This window comes from Anomaloglossus baeobatrachus, chromosome 8 (genome assembly GCF_048569485.1).
Source record: "Anomaloglossus baeobatrachus isolate aAnoBae1 chromosome 8, aAnoBae1.hap1, whole genome shotgun sequence".
Taxonomy (NCBI): Eukaryota; Metazoa; Chordata; class Amphibia; order Anura; family Aromobatidae; genus Anomaloglossus; species Anomaloglossus baeobatrachus.
Genome location: NC_134360.1, coordinates 217,975,417 through 217,990,284, shown reverse-complemented (window position 1 = coordinate 217,990,284; position 14,868 = coordinate 217,975,417).

Genomic DNA, 14,868 nt, shown 5'->3' with positions numbered 1-14,868 from the left:
AAAAAACGCTACATGTTGCGTTTTTGAAACATGTTAAATTAACGCAAAATGACGGATCCTACGTCTAACGGACGCAAACGAATGCTAACGGAAGTGGACGTGAGTCCATTGAAAATGCATTAAACACAAAACGGATTTGCACAGGATCCGTACTTCCGTTAAAAAAACGTTTTCAACGGATGTTAAAAAGACGTAGTATGAAACCAGCCTAACATGGGGGGATAATATATGATTCTGGTGAATACTATCCAATACCAGAGGACAATATCTGATACTGGTCAAATGATATCTGATACTGGAAGATAATATCTAATATTTAGGGATAATATCTGATACTGGAGAATAATATCTGATGCTGGGGAATAAAATGGATACTAGGGAATAGTTTCTGATAATGCTATGATATCTGATACTGGTCGGATAATATCTGATACTGGCAACACAATGTCTAATATACATCTAATAACTTTCTGTTAGCAGTTTCTGACCATTACTGAGGACCAGTGCACAATATGCAGGTGGCCATACATAACATTAAATTAGATTTTTCTTAAGGAATATAAACAAAATGATCTAATGTTCAAATACGTGTTTTGTTTTTTTTTAAGTTATTCACTTTTTTCCATATCACTGATCACAGTATATTGAAAAAAAAAATCCACTTCTTGCAATGTTCATGCTGGCCCCTGAGCCTCGGTAGACTGACACCTCTTGTTCTGTAATATCACTTTTTAGCAATCATCATATTACAGTGACAGATTATATATATATATATATATATGTGTTTATATATATATATATATATATATATATATTATATATATATATATATATATATATTTTTATTTATTTATTACATACATACATACATACATACATACATGCATACATACATACATACATACATGGGAGGAGAAAAAGGGAGAAAAAGGGAGAAAAAGGGAGAAAAAGGGAGAAAAAGGGAGAAAAAGGGAGAAAAAGGGAGAAAAAGGGAGAAAAAGGGAGAAAAAGGGAGAAAAAGGGAGAAAAAGGGAGAAAAAGGGAGAAAAAGGGAGAAAAAGGGAGAAAAAGGGAGAAAAAGGGAGAAAAAGGGAGAAAAAGGAAAGGGAGAACATAATCTACCACGCATGTTTGCTTATAAAACATATAAAAGCCCAAAAGAGATACTCACTGTTTACTTCCACCTCCCTGCGTAATTACTTCTGTTCAGGCCACAGAGCATGCCTAGCAAGTTTTCTGATAGAAGTCAAAGTTTGATACTCACGATTCACCTTCCCTTCCCTGCGGTATAACATCTGCACAGGTGACAGAACATGCCTGGAAAACTGTACCATAGAAGACAATGAGTGATAACCTCTGCCCAGCTCCCCTACCTGCACAATCACCTCTGCACTGGTGACAGAGCATGCCTAGAAATCTCTCTTATGGAAGACAATGAACGATACTCTCCGCTCACCAGCACAATGACCTCTGCACAGGTGGCAGAGCATGCCTAGAACACTCTCCCATATAAGTGATTTAGTGACACCCACTACCTACCCCCTTTCCTGCACAGTGACCTCATGCAGAGAATGCCCACAACTCTCTCCCATGGAAAGCAACAAATTGTCTCCATTATTATCATGTCCAGTATTATAGAAGTTATATTCTTGTACATGGGAGCAGAATTATAGTAGTTATATTCTTGTAGATAGGGGGACAGTATTATAGTATATTCTTGTACATAGGACAATTTTCAATATAAAAAAACAAAAATAAATGCAATTATAATAAACAAAAATCTTCCATTAATACAAAACACAAATCACTGAGGTTAGATAGACACAAGCACTAAATAATCATATCATATACATAATTAAAAGTCTACACCTGTGGGGGGAAAAGAGTGTTAATGAAAACCTACCATCACTATACAATATAGAAGGAGCAGAGTAACAGCCATCATCAGCAGTCAGGGATGTTCTGTCCACCACCGGTGTCAATGTCAGGCTCTACCTGAGGGACTACAGATAGGGGCTTCCGCTTTGGCGGGGAATGGTCCTCTACGTCCTTGTCACACTCTGCCTCAATTTTCCTCAACTCTTTCTCATAATCATCATCATTTGACTCAAACAAAGCCCCATATTTGTTGGACACGACCACCACACCTGCAGAGCTCTGGACCTTCTTATTTGCTCTGTCATATTCTGCCTCAGGTTTACGGGAGGACGTGTTCTTCTTCTTCCTTTTATTAAGGTTAATACTCCAATCATCAGATACAGACAGTGATGCTGAAGGGGGGTTACATGAGGCTGCTGGACCTGAGGGACGACCTCCATGTTCCCCTCTGCACCCTGCTGCTCTGGCGTTACATGAGTGGACTCCCGGGGGACATCTGAGCTGGTCAGTACCTCTCCTGACATTAAATCCTTCTCCTGAGCATCCGCTGCTACCTCCTGAGCGTCCGCCACTACCTCCTGAGCCTCCGCCACTACCTCCTGAGAGTCCGCCACTACCTCCTGAGAGTCCGCCACTACCTCCTGAGAGTCCGCCACTACCTCCTGAGCCTTCGCCACTACCTCCTGAGCCTTCGCCACTACCTCCTGAGCCTCCGCCACTACCTCCTGAGCCTCCGCCACTACCTCCTGAGCCTCCGCCACTACCTCCTGAGCCTTCGCCACTACCTCCTGAGCCTTCGCCACTACCTCCTGAGCCTTCGCCACTACCTCCTGAGCCTTCGCCACTACCTCCTGAGCCTTCGCCACTACCTCCTGAGCCTTCGCCACTACCTCCTGAGCCTCCGCCACTACCTCCTGAGCCTTCGCCACTACCTCCTGAGCCTTCGCCACTACCTCCTGAGCCTTCGCCACTACCTCCTGAGCCTTCGCCACTACCTCCTGAGCCTTCGCCACTACCTCCTGAGCCTCCGCCACTACCTCCTGAGCCTCCGCCACTACCTCCTGAGCCTCTGCCCCTGCCATCACATCCTCATCAAAGAAGACTCTACAGATGTTGTGCCAGGCGTCTGGACAGTCCCTGTGAGGATGGCCCATCTTACCACAGAGGTTGCACCTGACGTCCTGGCAGTCTACAGCAATATGGCCGATTTCCCCACATAGGCTACACTTCGCCACAGTAGAGGCATTGGCCATATGACCTGTTTTACTACATCTGAAGCACTTTCTGAGTTGCCCGTGATAGTAACATCTCCCCTTTTCCTTCCCAATGAAGAAGGAGTTGGGTAGATGGGCAGTGATGTTGTTGTATTGCCTCAGCTTCACCTTCCACCCCGTTGTCCAGATACGGTCCTCGTCTCTGTCCTTGGTGAGTCCAGAGACGAGGTCACAATGTCTCCGGAGCCACACCTCGATGTCCTGTGGGGAACGGCCTCATTCCAGAAGGTGATATTCACTGTGACCGTATCTGGCCTGGAAATAGGAACCAATGTAAAATCATTCCAGCCCTCAGTGTCCCTGAACTCGGGGTAATTGGCCCAGAATCTGTCCAGGTCAGACCTGAGATTAAAGCTGACGTCATAGCCCAGCCTGTCCTGCAGATTAGACACCGCCAGGATTTCATTCGGCACAGACCCCATGTGGCGGCACAGCAGCTCTCTCACCACATGCCTGCGCTGTGGCGGATCCTCCTTGGCACCTAAATACTTAAACTGCACAACATTTATGTGTTTGAATGTCTGGCCGGTATAATATGCGCTGGGGGGCACCTGCTGGGTCACACTGGGCTGACTGACAGGACCAAGGGTCTGCAGCAGGGGGGCTGTCACACCTTGAGGATTAGACGGTAAAGGGAGATAATCACACATATCAGGCACATCATCAACAAAATCATTATCAGATCACTGTCCCCAGTCTGTGCCTCAGCCTCATCAGCACAAAGAGTCACACATGTAAGGTCCTGCTCCTGTGCTGGGCACACTGGAACTTGTGGTGCCTCTGCTGGAATCTGAGGCACTGGCTCCTGTTCAGACTTAGCTGCAGGCTGCTGCGTTGTTTACCCTCCTGGAAACAGAAGCGTGCAGCCTGTAACACCGGTCGTGTCTGCGGCTGCTGGGGCTGATCCTGTGCAGTCTCTGAGGATATGGACTCCACATCACAGTCCTGCTTGTAGGATGTGAACTGTTCCCAGTTCCTGTAGGTCTCTTCCAGGGGCCCCATCCTGTCCAGCACACAGTCCATGTCTCCTCCGGGGGCCCCATCCTGTCCAGCACACAGTCCATGTCTCCTCCGGGGGCCCCATCCTCTCCAGCTCACAGTCCGTGTCTCCTCCGGGGGCCCCATCCTGTCCAGCTCACAGTCCATGTCTCCTCCGGGGGCCCCATCCTCTCCAGCTCACAGTCCATGTCTCCTCCGGGGGCCCCATCCTGTCCAGCACACAGTCCGTGTCTCCTCCGGGGGCCCCATCCTCTCCAGCACACAGTCCGTGTCTCCTCCGGGGGCCCCATCCTGTCCAGCTCACAGTCCATGTCTCCTCCGGGGGCCCCATCCTCTCCAGCTCACAGTCCATGTCTCCTCCGGGGGCCCCATCCTGTCCAGCACACAGTCCGTGTCTCCTCCGGGGGCCCCATCCTCTCCAGCACACAGTCCGTGTCTCCTCCGGGGGCCCCATCCTCTCCAGCACACAGTCCGTGTCTCCTCCGGGGGCCCCATCCACTCCAGCTCACAGTCCATGTCTCCTCTGGGGGCCCATCCTCTCTAGTACACAGTCCATGTCTCCTCCGGGGGCCCCATCCTCTCCAGCTCACAGTCCATGTCTCCGCCAGGGGCCCCATCCTCTCCAGCTCACAGTCCATGTCTCCTCCGGGGGCCCCATCCACTCCAGCTCACAGTCCATGTCTCCTCCGGGGGCCCCATCCTCTCCAGCTCACAGTCCATGTCTCCTCCGGGGGCCCCATCCTCTCCAGCTCACAGTCCGTGTCTCCTCCGGGGGCCCCATCCACTCCAGCTCACAGTCCATGTCTCCGCCAGGGGCCCCATCCTCTCCAGCTCACAGTCCATGTCTCCTCCGGGGGCTCCATCCTGTCCAGCACACAGTCCATGTCTCCTCCGGGGGCCCCATCCACTCCAGCTCACAGTCCATGTCTCCTCTGGGGGCCCATCCTCTCTAGTACACAGTCCATGTCTCCTCCAGGGGCCCCATCCTCTCCAGCTCACAGTCCATGTCTCCTCCGGGGGCCCCATCCACTCCAGCTCACAGTCCATGTCTCCTCTGGGGGCCCATCCTCTCTAGTACACAGTCCATGTCTCCTCCGGGGGCCCATCCTCTCTAGTACACAGTCCATGTCTCCTCCGGGGGCCCCATCCTCTCCAGCACACAGTCCGTGTCTCCTCCGGGGGCCCCATCCTCTCCAGCACACAGTCCATGTCTCCTCCGGGGGCCCCATCCTCTCCAGCACACAGTCCGTGTCTCCTCCGGGGGCCCCATCCTCTCCAGCACACAGTCCGTGTCTCCTCCGGGGGCCCCATCCACTCTAGCACACAGTCCATGTCTCCTCCGGGGGCCCCATCCTCTCCAGCACACAGTCCATGTCTCCTCCGGGGCCCCATCCTCTCCAGCACACAGTCCATGTCTCCTCCGGGGGCCCCATCCTCTCCAGCACACAGTCCGTGTCTCCTCCGGGGGCCCCATCCTCTCCAGCACACAGTCCATGTCTCCTCCGGGGGCCCCATCCTCTCCAGCACACAGTCCGTGTCTCCTCCGGGGGCCCCATCCTCTCCAGCACACAGTCCGTGTCTCCTCCGGGGGCCCCATCCACTCTAGCACACAGTCCATGTCTCCTCCGGGGGCCCCATCCTCTCCAGCACACAGTCCATGTCTCCTCCGGGGCCCCATCCTCTCCAGCACACAGTCCATGTCTCCTCCGGGGGCCCCATCCTCTCCAGCACACAGTCCATGTCTCCTCCGGGGGCCCCATCCTCTCCAGCACACAGTCCATGTCTCCTCCGGGGGCCCCATCCACTCCAGCTCACAGTCCATGTCTCCGCCAGGGGCCCCATCCTCTCCAGCTCACAGTCCATGTCTCCTCCGGGGGCTCCATCCTGTCCAGCACACAGTCCATGTCTCCTCCGGGGGCCCCATCCACTCCAGCTCACAGTCCATGTCTCCTCTGGGGGCCCATCCTCTCTAGTACACAGTCCATGTCTCCTCCAGGGGCCCCATCCTCTCCAGCTCACAGTCCATGTCTCCTCCGGGGGCCCCATCCACTCCAGCTCACAGTCCATGTCTCCTCCAGGGGCCCCATCCTCTCTAGTACACAGTCCATGTCTCCTCCAGGGGCCCCATCCTCTCCAGCTCACAGTCCATGTCTCCGCCAGGGGCCCCATCCTCTCCAGCTCACAGTCCATGTCTCCTCCAGGGGCCCCATCCTCTCTAGTACACAGTCCATGTCTCCTCCAGGGGCCCCATCCTCTCCAGCTCACAGTCCATGTCTCCGCCAGGGGCCCCATCCTCTCCAGCTCACAGTCCATGTCTCCTCCAGGGGCCCCATCCTCTCTAGTACACAGTCCATGTCTCCTCCAGGGGCCCCATCCTCTCCAGCTCACAGTCCATGTCTCCGCCAGGGGCCCCATCCTCTCCAGCTCACAGTCCGTGTCTCCTCCGGGGGCCCCATCCTCTCCAGCACACAGTCCGTGTCTCCTCCGGGGGCCCCATCCTGTCCAGCACACAGTCCGTGTCTCCTCCGGGGCCCCATCCTCTCCAGCACACAGTCCATGTCTCCTCCGGGGGCCCCATCCTCTCCAGCACACAGTCCGTGTCTCCTCCGGGGGCCCCATCCTCTCCAGCACACAGTCCGTGTCTCCTCCGGGGGCCCCATCCTCTCCAGTACACAGTCCATGTCTCTCACCACATTCGCCAGCTCCACACCCTTTGAGTTCAGTCTCTGGTCACACACAGCCTTCATGTTGGGGTTCGTGGCCTTTAGGTTATATATAAAGTCTATCTCCATCTGCAGCGTGTTTTCCTGCTGCCATAACTCACCCATCTTGTTTACCAGAGCAGGTATCTCCTCCGCCAGCTGCAGCTCGGGTGCACGCGCCGTCTCCTGAGGTTTAGGCTTGGACAATGGCTCTGAGCTTTTAAATGCAGACTTGTCTTTTGCTTTCCTGGTGCCACTGCTGGGTCCAGGCTCCACAGCACTTTTACTGCTGCCACCTATGACCTCGTGCGTCCTGAGCACGCCATGCTGGTCACCATATGTTACTGCTGTAGGTTTTCCTGCAGTGTCCCTCTCTCCAGAGAGGTCCTCCTCTGCCTGAGAGCTGGAGGGTGAGCTGCACACCTGAGGCTGATGATGGGAGCTGCCTCACCTCCTGTGCACCCGGCTGGAGCTGCTACTGACAGAAGAGTCTCTTGGGGAATTACTGGATCTTGCACTGTGCTGCATTTCTTTACTCACTAACATTTTCACCTCAATTTTCTTTGATGTACTTGGAGCTGGTCTTCATTCCATTACTTTACTCACATTAACTTTGCTTCCTTCTTCTTGGAACTTGCAGAGTTTTGGCTTGTTGCTTTCTGTTGCTTCCTGCTTACTTAGGGATTAGTATTTCTATTAGAAGAAGCCTGGGAAGTTTCTCCCAGCGTAGGCCGAGAAGCCTGTGCTTTGGATGGGGAGCCTCCATACCCAGGGTGGCCCCGCCCCGAGCTTACTCCAGACATGAGGAGAACCACTGACACACAACCTCTCACATAGGTGGCAGTATTATAGTAGTTATATTCTTGTACATAGGGGCAGTATTATAGTAGTTATATTCTTGTACATAGGGGCAGTACTATAGTAGTTATATTCTAGTTCATAGGGGACAGTATTATAGTAGTTATATTCTTGTACATATGGCAGTATTATAGTAGTTATATTCTTGGTGCAGTATTATAGTAGTTATATTATTGTACATAGGGGGCAGTATTATAGTAGTTATATTCTTGTACATAGGGGGCTGTATTATAGTAGTTATATTCTTGTACATAGGGTAGTATTATAGTAGTTATATTCTTGTACATGGGGCAGTATTATAGTACTTGTTCTTGTACATAGGGGTCGGTATTATAGTAGTTATTGTTGTAAATGGTGCCGTATTATAGTAGTTGTTTTCTTGTACATTGGGGCAGTATTATTTTTTATTATTATTATTATTATTATTATTATTATAATACTGCGCCTTTTATTGAAGTTTAGTTTTAGTTTTTACCTTCCTCTTTTCTTATTAGCGGCTTATAAACTGTCTTTATTTGTGAGACAGTAAAAAAGTTGTGATTTATGATGGAAGAAATTTAGAATAAAAGTAAGACAATAAGGTTACTTTCACACATCCGGTTTGAGCACTGCGGCTCAATCCGGCTGTGCAAGCTATGCAACGGATGCGGTGAAAACACCGCATCCTTTGCATAAGTTTTTCCTTTGCGGCCAGTCCGTTTTTTGCCGCTTGCGGCATGCTACTGAGCATGCGCAGTGGCAAAAACCGCATGCGGCCGGATGCGGTTATTGCCGCATCGCGCCGCATCCGGCCGCCATAGGCATGCATTGAAAAATGCGCCGCATTGGCCAAATGCGGCGCGATGCGGGTTTTTTTGGCGCACGAAAAAACGTGCCAGGCAACGTTCCATCCGGCCGCCGCATCGGCTAAATCTGCCGCATGCGGCAAAAACCGGATGGAACGCAAGGCCATGCGGCACAATGCGGCACTAATTAAAGTCTATGCAGGAAAATCGCAACCGGCAGCAAAAAAAAAACGGTTGCGATTTTCCTGCAAAGTGCCGGAGTGTGCCGCATTGCAGAAACCGGAGGTGTGAAAGCAGCCTAAGGTGTTAGTAATTTTTTCTCAGATCTGGATACATTTTCTTGTTGTGCCGTCATTCGGGCAGTTATGCTTTGTGTATTTTGGTCGTCATGATGGCGGTATAATAATGATGTCAGTACATGTTTCCGGCGTGTGCGGCGCAGTGAAGTCGCCTGCAGGTCGCTCGGCGTTTGTCACTCTGCAGATAGAAACTGTTCACTTGTAACATCAAAATAGAAGTAATAAAAGTGCGGGGAAGCAAGTCATCAATTACCGGGCAGGAGGTGCCAGGCGGCATCATTTATATTTCACAAACATGTCAGTGGCGGTGCTGGGTCACAGCCCGGGGTGATCAGGTCTCATCTCCTTGCTGAGTGCTGATTTCCTCGGCATCACAGGCTCAGAAGGGTTAACCGTTCTCTGTTTTATGCCAGTCAGTAATGCAGGGTAGCAGATATTGGTTGACACCCAGCTTTCCCCAGATCCAGATACACCACTGCAGAAGAGAGGCGCTTCCAGGGTTCACATTTACTGAGATTTTCCTGATTTTGCGCGGCCGTGCCCTTTAAATGTTGGTAAATACTTAGCCTGGTCTTGCTGTCAGGACGGAGCGCGGCTGCCGGTGACAGTCGAGTGCTTATCTCCACATAATGATTTGTGTTAAATGGAGCCAAATCATTATCCTAATAACCAGAAAACTGTGGAACGATTCTACGGATATCATTAATATTATCTTGTCATCACAACATTTCCCCCCTTTCCGCTCCTGGAATGAAGGATTTGATGCCTGGGTGAAATATTAGCATACATAATTACATTTGATTAATACAATTATTGCATGGCATGCTAATGGTTCACTGGTCCAGTGTAAAATGAGATTGGTGCAGGCGGAGGCCTCCCTGTGCGCCTGGAGGGCTATGTCTGCGGTGTATAGTATGGCAGCACATACTGCTCCCTGCTGTAGGCACCATGCACATGTCTGCGGTGTATAGTATGGCAGCACATACTGCTCTCTGCTGTAGGCACCATGCACATGTCTGCGGTGTATAGTATGGCAGCACATACTGCTCTCTGCTGTAGGCACCATGCACATGTCTGCGGTGTATAGTATGGCAGAACATACTGCTCTCTGCTGTAGGCACCATGCACATGTCTGCTGTGTACAGTATGGCAGCACATACTGCTCCCTGCTGTAGGCACCATGCACATGTCTGCGGTGTATAGTATGGCAGCACATGCTGCTCACTGCTGTATGCACCATGCACATGTCTGCGGTGTATAGTATAGCAGCACATACTGCTCCCTGCTGCAGGCACCATGCAAATGTCTGCGGTGTATAGTATGGCAGCACATACTGCTCTCTGCTGTAGGCACCATGCACATGTCTGCTGTGTACAGTATGGCAGCACATACTGCTCCCTGCTGTAGGCACCATGCACATGTCTGCGGTGTATAGTATGGCAGCACATACTGCCCCCTGCTGTAGGCACCATGCACATGTCTGCGGTGTATAGTATGGCAGCACATAATGCTCCCTGCTGTAGGCACCATGCACATGTCTGCGGTGTATAGTATGGCAGCACATACTGCTCCCTGCTGTAGGCCCCATGCACATATCTGCTGTGTACAGTATGGCATAACATACTGCTCTCCGCTGTAGGCACCATGCACATATCTTCTGTGTACAGTGTGGCAGCACATACAGCTCCCCACTATAGGGACCGTGCACATAGCACCTGTGTACAGTGTGGCAGCACATACTGCTGCCCGCTGTAGGGACCGGGATAGGGACTACATCTACCAGGATGGGGACATATAGTGGGTACAGAAAGTATTCAGAACCCTTTAAATTTTTAAGTCTTTATTTCATTGCAGCCATTTAGGGTTTTTTTTCTCATTAATGTACACTCTTCCCCCATCTTGACAGAAAAAAAAAACAGAAATGTGGAAATTTTTGCAAATTTTTAAAAAAAGAAAAACTGAAATATTACATGGTCATAAGTATTCAGCCCCTTTGCTCAGTAATGAGTAGAGGCACCCTCCCTTTTGAGCTAGTACTGCCATGAGTCTTCTTGGGATCCTGGATTTGGGGATCTTCTGCAATTCTTCTTTGTAGATCCTCTCCAGTTCTGTCAAATTGGATGGTGAACGTTGGTGGACAGTCATTTTCAGGTCTCTCCAGAGATGGTCAATTGGGTTTAGGTCAGGGCTCTGGCTGGGCCTGTCAAGAATGGTCACAGAGTTGTTCTGAAGCCACTCCTTTGTTATTTTAGCTCTATGTTTATGGTCATTGTCTTGTTGGAAAGTGAACCTTTGGCCAAGTCTGAGGTCCAGAGCACTCTGGAAGACGTTTTCTTCCAGGATATCTCTGTACTTGGCCGCATTCATCTTTCCTTCAATTGTAACCATTCGTCCTGTCCCTGCCCCCATAGCATGATGCTGCCACCACCATGTCTCACTGTTGGGATTGTATTGGGCAGGTGATGAGCAGTGCCTGTTTTTTTCCACACATACCGCTTAGAATTATCACCAAAAAGTTCTATCTTCATCTCTTCAGACCAGAGAATCTTATTTCTCAGTCTGGGAGTCATTCATGTGGTGTTTTTTTTTTTTTGCAAAAACTCTATGCGGGCTTTCATATGTCTTGCACTGGGGAGAGGCTTCCATCGGGCCATTCTGCCATAAAGGCCCGACTGGTGGAGGCTGCAGTGATAGATGACTTTGTGGAACTTTCTCCCATCTCCCTACTGCATCTCTGGAGCTCAGCCACAGTGATCTTGAGGTTCTTCTTTACCTCTCTCACCAAGGCTCTTCTCCCACGATTGCTCAGTTTGGCTGGACGACCAGGTCTAGGAAGAGTTCTGGTGCTCTCACACTTCTTCAATTTAAAGATTATGGAGGCCACTGTGCTCTTAGGAACCTTGAGTACTGCAGAAATTCTTTTGTAACCTTGGCCAGATCTGTGCCTTGCCACAAGTCTGTCTCTGAGCTCCTTGGGCAGTTCCTTTGACCTCATGATTCTCATTTGGTGTGACATGCAGTGTGAGCTTTGAGGTCTTATATAGACAGGTGTTTGCCTTTCCAAATCAAGTCCTATCAGTTTAATTAAACACAGCTGGACTCTAATAAAGGAGTAGAAACATCTCAAGGAAGATTACAAGGAAATGGACCGCATGTGACTTAATTATGAATGTCTGAGCAAAGGGGCTTATGACCATGTGATATTTCAGTTTTTTTGTTTAAAAAATTTGCAAAAAAAATTCTACATTTCTGTTTTTTTTTCTGTCAAGATGGGGGATGGGGTGCAAAGTGTACATAAATGAGAAAAAAAAATGAACTTTTTTGAATTTACCAAATGGCTGCAATAAAACAAAGAGTGAAAAATGTAAAGGGGTCTGAATACTTTCCGTACCCACTGTATATTAGCCACAATGAACGGATTCTGACCGCTATTATTTGTATTGAAACATCTAATGAGCATGTGAAAAAGTAATTGTGAAGGGTGAGGGAGGTGTAATCAGTAGAGATGAGCAAATAGTAACTATTCATGTTCGGATAATGCTTACCGAATACCGAGGACTATTCCAGTATTCGTCACCAGAAGATAAATGCTCAAGTTCCCCACTGACTTGCATTAGGCTCTTTCTTCGTGACAAATACCGGAATAGAACTGTGGGATTCGTTACAAATGATCTGAAAACTAATAGTTACTATTCACCCACTACTAGTTATCAGTAATGGACATGAGGAGGAGGAGGCGAACTGTGACATCACCTATTGTGAATGGTGGATCCTGTGTTATCTACTGTATATAGAGGTGTTATCAGTCATTGTACAGAAAGAGAAGGAGGTGAGCTGTGACCAGGGGCGTAACAACCGCGGTTGCAGAGGTTGCCACTGCGACCGGGCCCGTGGTGCAGGGGGCCCGCTGGCCCCAGCCCCTGATCCAGATAGATGTGTGTCGGAGGCTACGCGTGACAATGACACATGCTGGTCAGTGCTGGCATGCCAGCGTCGCAGGAGGATGCCGGGAGAACGCAGGGTAGGTGAGTACCATGGCCACCAGTCGCCCAGGGCCCCTTCCAGCAGACAGCAGATGGAGACCCACAGGGAGCAGCAGATCACTGTCATTTGCTGCTCCTGCGGTGCACAGGCTCTAGCACAGTGCGCCCTCCCCTCCTCTGTGTCCTGTCTGCTCCCGTCTTCACCACAGAGAGAGGGGGAAGGGGCGCCTGCACTGCTGCGGCCAGAGAAGCTGCTTCTAAAGAGCCTCTGAACTCCAGGAGGCCAAGAAGGAGGTGAGTATAATGTGAATCATGTATTATGTGCTGCCTGTCTGCAGGGCCGGATTATAGGCGGGGCAGACGGGGCTCCAGCCCAGGGGCCCCCACCAAAAGAGCTTCTAAGGGGGCCCCCACCATACTTGGCACCTGTCAGCATTTTTTTTTCTTCACACCCTCTCCCCCTCCGTAAAAACAGTCTAATAAATCAGCTGTGTTTTCAGGGGGGGGGAGGCGCGGGGTGTTGAAGCACCGCTATTTATTTGTATCTGCGTCTTTAAGACGCAAAAACAAACTGCGGGCACAGGACGCTGATTGACACCGGAAGTACCAGCGGCCACTTGTACTTCCGGGGTCAGGTGTGCTAATGCTCCCTGCTATGTGCTGCGGCCGTACCCAGCGAGGGGCGGGCAGCTGCCCCCCCTCCCCTCCCCCTCCCCCTCCCTAGAAGCAGGGGCACGGTGTAGTGCGCCGCTGTATCTGCTGTCCCCGCTGCGCTCCTCTACACTGTGTGCATGCCAGGCACACTAGAAGGAGGCAGCGCGCTGTGCTCTGTCGGCTCTGCTGTGTGCTGTGCTCAGCATGCACCCAGTGTAGAGGAGCGCAGCAGAGCCGATGACCGAAGCTTCCTCTTTCCGTTCCCATTCAAATGTATTTGCATCTTTCAGACGTAAATACATTTGAACAGCGCGCCGGGACCCGGCCCCGCCCCCGACGTGCAGCAACATGATGAGATCAGCACCTTGCTGACGTCATCACAGTGCTGCAGGCGCCACACAGGGGACAAGAGGAAGCGAGCGCAACATGAAGGAGCTGAAGAGACAGGTGTAATTAATGGGGATGAGTGAGGAGGGGCTGAGGACACAACGGTGAACATTTGTGAAGGAACACAGCTCTGTGACAGGCAGAGGAGGAGTACTGTATTCCGAGGGAGGGAGGAGTGTGTAGTGATGGGACAGTGTAATTTGTGTGTGTAGGGGGTGATGAGGGTTGTATTGTGTGTGGGGGGAGGGGTAATGGAGGGTGCATTGTATCGTGTGTGTGGGGAAGGGTAATGAGGGGTGCATTGTATTGTGTGTGGGGGAGGGTTAATGGGGGGGTGCATTGTATTGTATGTGGGGGGAGGGGTAATGGGGGGGTGCATTGTATTCTGTGTGTGTGTGTGAGAGAGGTGATGTGGGGTGCATTGTGTGTGTGTGTGTGTGTGTGTGTGTGTGTGTGTGAGGTGATGTGGGGTGCATTGTGTGTGTGTGAGGTGATGTGGGGTGCATTGTGTGTGTGTGAGGTGATGTGGGGTGCATTGTGTGTGTGTGTGTGTGTGAGGTGATGTGGGGTGCATTGTGTGTGTGTGTGTGAGGTGATGTGGGGTGCATTGTGTGTGTGTGTGTGTGTGTGTGTGAGGTGATGTGGGGTGCATTTTGTGTGTGTGTGTGAGGTGATGTGGGGTGCATTTTGTGTGTGTGTGAGGTGATGTGGGGTGCATTTTGTGTGTGTGTGTGTGTGTGTGGTGATGTGGGGTGCATTTTGTGTGTGTGTGTGTGTGTGTGTGGTGATGTGGGGTGCATTTTGTGTGTGTGTGTGTGTGTGTGTGTGTGTGTGTGTGTGTGTGTGTGGTGATGTGGGGTGCATTGTGTGTGTGTGTAGGAGGTGATGTGGGGTGCAGTGTGTGTGTGTGTGTGTGTGTGTGTGTAGGGGGTGCATTGTAGTGTGTGTGTGTGTGTAGGGGGTGCATTGTAGTGTGTGTGTGTGTGTCAGAGCTGTGTGTGTAAGAAGCAGTACTGTGTGTGTATATATGAATTAGAGCAGTCTGTGCG